The following is a 6,009-nucleotide window of genomic DNA, read 5'->3' as shown; positions in this document are numbered from 1 at the left end:
ACCGATTTGCAGTGAGCTGGTTTCTGTGGATTATCTGCGGCAAAATACCGCGGTGTAACTCTGATTTGAACCTGACGACACGCAGTTATAACTTGGCGGAGGGAGGGATAAACCGTGCTTCATGACGTTTACTAGTGTTATCGATCGCAGTTCACATCTGTCTGAGAAAATTAAAGGCTTTTTCTTTGACATTATGTGTAGGCTACCCATTTCCTAAATGCTAGAAAGCATGACAGTAGGGCTATATTTGTCCATTATGTTGCCTTTTTTGTCTTTATTTTCTTTAGAAAGTAGACAGTCAACTCAATTAAAAGTAGAAACTCAGTGCAATAATAAATCTGTAGTCGTTTATTGTGTGCGCTCGTTTTCTTTCTGTATTATGCATCCAAGTCTGTGCAGCTTTTTTTTTTTTAAGTCAGATCCCATTCGTCTTTTAAAATCACGCATCATTTAAGAGTTCTTTTTATAGATAGCAATGTTGATTTGAACGATTCTGATGGCGAACCAAAAAAAAAAAACAAATACATTTCTTAAAAAAGAAAATTATTTGGTCTCTTTGTGTTTATGTTCTGTTATTAAAGCCGAATGTTTTGTGCCACCTGCTGTGAAAGTGTTTGATAGCTCATGCAGTCTTCGATCCATTGCCCCTCTATGATTTGAGTTCTGTTATTATAATATCCTGGCAAAGCCCCTTGCCACGGTAATTCCCGTTTAGATCTGTTATATTTTGAAACGCACTCTAAAGATATTGCACCCAAAGTATACAGATCTATTTTTGTGGGTGTGTGAAACACAGCTGGACCCGGATTCAGACCTGGAATTTATATACTCTGATCGGTCCCTTCAAAATGTATTTACACCCATGAGGTACACAAGGAATAGAGCGGTTGTCAAACGGTTTCTTCTTAAAATACATTTGAGTGACTTGAGTATGACAAGGAAACTGACTATTTGGATGACCAGATCAACATGTTCCTATATTTAAAACCTTTCCAAACTGGCGTTGCTTAATTTTTTATCTTATTCTCAAAAAGTTCAACAAAAATAAGACAAATTCATGTTCACCTATTGTTTGCTTATCTATCCAGGTATTTTGTGCAAATCTGAATGTAACAGGTGGGACCGTGGGAACCAGGAAGTGTGTATTGCTGGCATTATAAATACCGGCACCGCAAGGGTGCAAGAGAGCCAGGTAGTCGATATGTTTTGGTGTTCCTGTGGTTCCCCTGTGACGAGGTAAGCCGGTTGCACGATTGTTTTGCTGTACTCTTTTGGTGTTCTGGTGTTATTGTATTGTTTATTGGTATATTGTAGAGCGAGTCGGCGGATATACTTTTGGACGTCAGTATTCCGGACTCTGCCGAGGTAATGTAAACTGGGTTTTAAATGTAATTGTTGTGTTAGATTTGTGGTGGTGGTGGTGCGGCGTAACCAGGTCTCTTGTGTTTGTTGTAGGGAGTGGAACGCCGCCAGCCACTGTTTCTGGTAGTTTCTTTCCATGTGTTTATATCTTTCACATTGCTTTTGTAATTGTTGTCCCCTTTGTTTTAGTTTGTGTATACGCACGGTTTTATTTGTCTTTATAGTTTTTATAGTACCGTGCGGCGTTTAGCTAGCTTTTAGTGTGTGTTTCTATAGGAGCTGCGAGGGAGAGCGTCGCTATTATGCATGCTCTGCTCTACAGAGCATTGAACGTTCAGTCAAGTTAGGTGTTGGGTTGTGTTTTTTTTTTTTTTTTTTTTTTTTTTTTTTGAATTGTGCACTCTTACGTTTGATGTGGTGATTTTGTTTGTAGGTACAGTTTTTTAAATATATTTACTTAATTATTAACGTGTGGTTTTATTTGTTTATTTTATCACAGGTGGTGTTTGACTGCCCTTCTGTGCATTGGGTGGAGCAGCCAAAAATGTATTAATTGGATGGACGCTTCTCTATCTCCTCTAGGTGTCGCTAGGGACAATAAGTGAACTATTTGTGTTTGTTTTATTGCACTGCAGCAATTGTTTTTAGTTTTGTTGTCTATAATAAAGATTTTGTTGAAAAGAGCACAACCAATTTCCATTCTTTTGTCTGTTCATTTATTTGAGAGGGGCTCCATGTGGGGTACCCAAATATTGCTGCTAGATAGATAAGGTTATGTGAGGTTCTATTCCTCGTTAAACTATAGATGGCGTAGTTTGGATAGCGACCTGTACAGTTAAGTAGAGCATAGGTCGCGGAGGCCACATGAATATGCTACTTCGTGCACACATACACACACTGCCCTACATCATAGTTAACTTTTTATGCAAGCTATATACTTTTTACAGTCTAGGCAACAGCAACAAAATACCTGACACATCCAGAAAAAAATAACTTGAGCAGATGCTGAGCCTACAAGTACTGTATCCCAAGTTGCCAAGCATGTGTGTATCTACATGGGATTCAAAACCAGGCTTTATATTTTGTTTATTTATTGTCCTGATTTTATGCAGCTGCAGGCGCACTCTCGTAGTGCCAGCAACTAACTGAACGGCTGCAGCTGAAACAGAAATGCAAAAAATGTGTTTGTTTTGTTTTTGCTTTTTTTTTTTTTTTTTTTTTTTTTTGTTTCTGCCAAGCACTAGCTGTCTGACGCCGATCAAGTAAACTGTAGAGGTATGCTGACATGTGTAAATGAATGACCCCTACTGGCCGAATAGGCACATTGTATGTGTGCATAAAAGACATGACTACAAACCCTGTTAGTGGGGATTCCCCTTTAGAGAAACTGTAGCGTTGTTGTTACCGAGCGTCAGAGGTTTAAATCCAGATCGCGGTGAGTGTAAAAAAAAAAAAAAAGACAAATAAAAAAAAAAACAGTAATACATAAATAGTGAACAGCGTTACACATGTCGCGTGCAAACGCAGGAACGGTGCGATCTCTACACAAACGGAGCAGTGCAAAATAACACAACGCCCATTACCTAAAGAAATACAATAAAGTTGTAAGCTTAAGGAATAGTTTACAATATTTTCGCTGCCCTTAATTACAGTAGGGCTACTTAACAATAAAATCATCAAAGTTTGTTTTGTAATTATTGTTGTTACTGTCTCTTTGACCCAGGGCTGCACCTTCACTATATTATTAGAACATTTTATGAAAGATTTAATCTATACAATTGTTATTACATTATTTTCCAGATTATGTCTATAAGCATTAAACGAGAGGTGAAATTGTAGATGTGTCACTCCTTGATTTGTCTTTTATTGGAATTCCCGATCTCAGAAATTGGGTCCCCTTCCTGGCACAACACAACCTGAATGACAGATTCCACTGAAGTCGGTTTTGATGTGGTCCGTGGAAGCTGCATAATTAAATACAGGACTTTAAGAAAAGGTCGACAGCACTTGCTACATTATAGCTACAGTATAACTAGAGGGTGCATGCACTTGCAGATAACCATCACCCTTGCCCCGCGGTCTCTGGTTTGATCTACTTCACTTGAGGAGCCCTCTAGTTATCACTTAACCTTTATTAAATGCGTGAGTGTCATCCTTTAATTACATGGTCTGCTGGTTAGTGTGACTGATTTGTGTTAAATGGTTGACAGGACCAGCATTAACTTCTAGAGTAAGTACTGTAACACAAGCGTGTAGTGGGTTCTTAGCGTTGGAATTGAAGATGCTACCAGGATATTTATTTGGCTCTAAAAAGTGCCGTTTAATATTTGCTCTTTCAGAAAAATGGATTTAACTCTTTTACGCTCACAGCAACAACAAGCACATGCAGCGCGCAGGCTGCGCTTAATATAAGCTTATCCTCAATGCTCATTGGTCAGGCGACAGTAGGTGATTTGCATAACCTTTCACCGCGGTGCACACACACAAGAAGAGCTGGTGGACTCCTGCACAGTGCTGCGGTAGGCTAGCAGGATGAGCAGTAGTTGGAGGTCCCAGTCCCTCTGATGCGTGCAGGTGGTGATGGTGAGTTGTGCACCTAAGGTGCGGTTAAAGCGCTCCACCAACCTGTCGCTCTGAGACTGAAGAGGGGTGGTGCAGGTCTTCTTAATTCTCAGCCGCTGGCAGACTTCGAAGTTCCATCCCTGGACCAAGTGTAGTACTTGGGGCATGCCGAAGCAGCTGAAGAAGCCTTCTAGGAAGGCGTTGGCGACAGTAGTAGCCTTCTGGTTAGGGAACACGTATGCTTCTGGCCACTTACTGAAATAGTCCATCGCTACCAGCACAAACCTGTTCCCAGACTCGGTAAGGGGAAGAGGGTCCAGCACATCTATGGCGATCCTCTCCATGGGCGCTTCGGTCTGGCATTGTTGTAAGGGGGCATGCGACTGTCCGAGGGGACCCATCCTGGCTGTACACGTCGCGGCAGTTCCAGCTCCAGTAATAACTTTGTTGGAGCCGCTGCTGTGTGTTGCACACCCCAAAGTAACCTGTCCCAGGGGTCCCATGCACGGCGGCCAAGACCTGGTCTTGAAGAGGGCGGGGACCACCAGCTGCCATCGTTCCTCTCTGGTTGTGGGTTCTAGCCAGCGGCACTGCAGCAGTCCATCCTTGATGGCCAGACCTTGCCACTGAGACCAGAGCGCCTTGGTTACTGAGGAGTAGGTGGCAATGTCTTCCAAGCCGGGTCGGGTGCTTCGTGCCAGCCACAAAAAGACGGGCTGGAGGTCGGGGTCCTGTTCCTGCAGCACATTCAGGTCAGTGGGGGGGGGGGCATAGAGACCTCCTTGCAGGCAAGCAGGCAGGGGGATGAGGCAGTTGCTTTTCTGTTGATCCTGTTGCTCTCTCTTTAAACAGTAGTGGCAGCCTTCAGGTGCGCAGGGGCGATGAGACAAAGCGTTCACGTTGGAGTGTCAGTTCCCTGCTCTGTGCTGGGTTGGGAAGTCAAACACCTGTAATTGTTCCCGGCAGTGTGCCAGTTTCCCCTCAGGCTCCTTAAAGCTGACCAGTCACTGGAGGGAAGCATGGTCTGTGCGCAAGGTGAAGTGTCTGCCAGTGAGGTATGCACAGAACTGTCTCAGGGCAGCAACGACAGCTAACAACTCTCTCCTGGTTACGCAGTACCTGCACTCTGGTTTGCTGAAGGCATGGCTGTAATAGGCAATGACCTGCTCTCCTCCCGGTAGCAGCTGTTAGAGGACGGCACCCAGTCCCTGATAGCTGGCGTCAGCGTCGAGGATGAAAGGGGCATGGAGAACAGGGGGCACCAAGACAGGGGCGCCGATGAGGGCTTCCTTGAGTGTGAGGAAGGTGGCGTCACACTCGGGAGTCCAGCTGAAGGCTTGGTCTTTGTGCAGCAGTTGATGGAGTGGTGCGGCGATGGTGATGAACCGTGGGATGAAGCGTTGGTAATAAGAAGCCAGGCCCAGGAACCCTCGCAGCTGTCTTAAGTTTGCCAGGGGTGACCAGCGCTGTACCGCCTCTACTTTTGTCAGATCCAACTTGAGCCCATCCTGCCCCACACAGTGACCCAGGAATGTGATCTCGCATCACATCAGGCGGCATTTGTCCAGCAGCTTGCAGGCGTTGGGTCAAAGCTTCTTCAAAGGTAGTGGTGTGGACCAGCAGATCATCAAGGTACACCAGGCACTGTTGGGGGCGATGCTAGTGAGCACCCGCTCCATCAGGCGCTCGAATGTGGCGGGTCTGAAAGGGAGAACCTTGAATTGCCAGAGGCCGCGTCCAGTGGAGAAAGCTGTCTTGGGGTGGGTGTTGGCGTCGAGCTCCACCTGCCAGTACCCGCTTCTCAGATCCAGGGAGCTGGACCAGGCAGAGCCGGCAACCAGGTCGAGGGACTCATCTATGCAAGGCAGCGGGTAAGAATCCTTCTTGGTGACATCATTGAGGCGGCGGTAATCAACGCAGAATCTCCATTCTCTGTCTGTCTTGGGCACCAGGACAACAGGGGATACCCAGGGGCTGCTTGATGGTTCGATGACGTCGACAGCCTGCATCTCCTTCAGCATCTGGTTGGCTACTTATTGGGCTATGGCAAGACACCGTTGGGGTTGGCGAATGGGGCAGGTGTCC

Source organism: Acipenser ruthenus, chromosome 2 (assembly GCF_902713425.1).
Source record: "Acipenser ruthenus chromosome 2, fAciRut3.2 maternal haplotype, whole genome shotgun sequence".
In the NCBI taxonomy this organism is placed as follows: domain Eukaryota; kingdom Metazoa; phylum Chordata; class Actinopteri; order Acipenseriformes; family Acipenseridae; genus Acipenser; species Acipenser ruthenus.
This window is presented reverse-complemented; position numbering follows the sequence as displayed.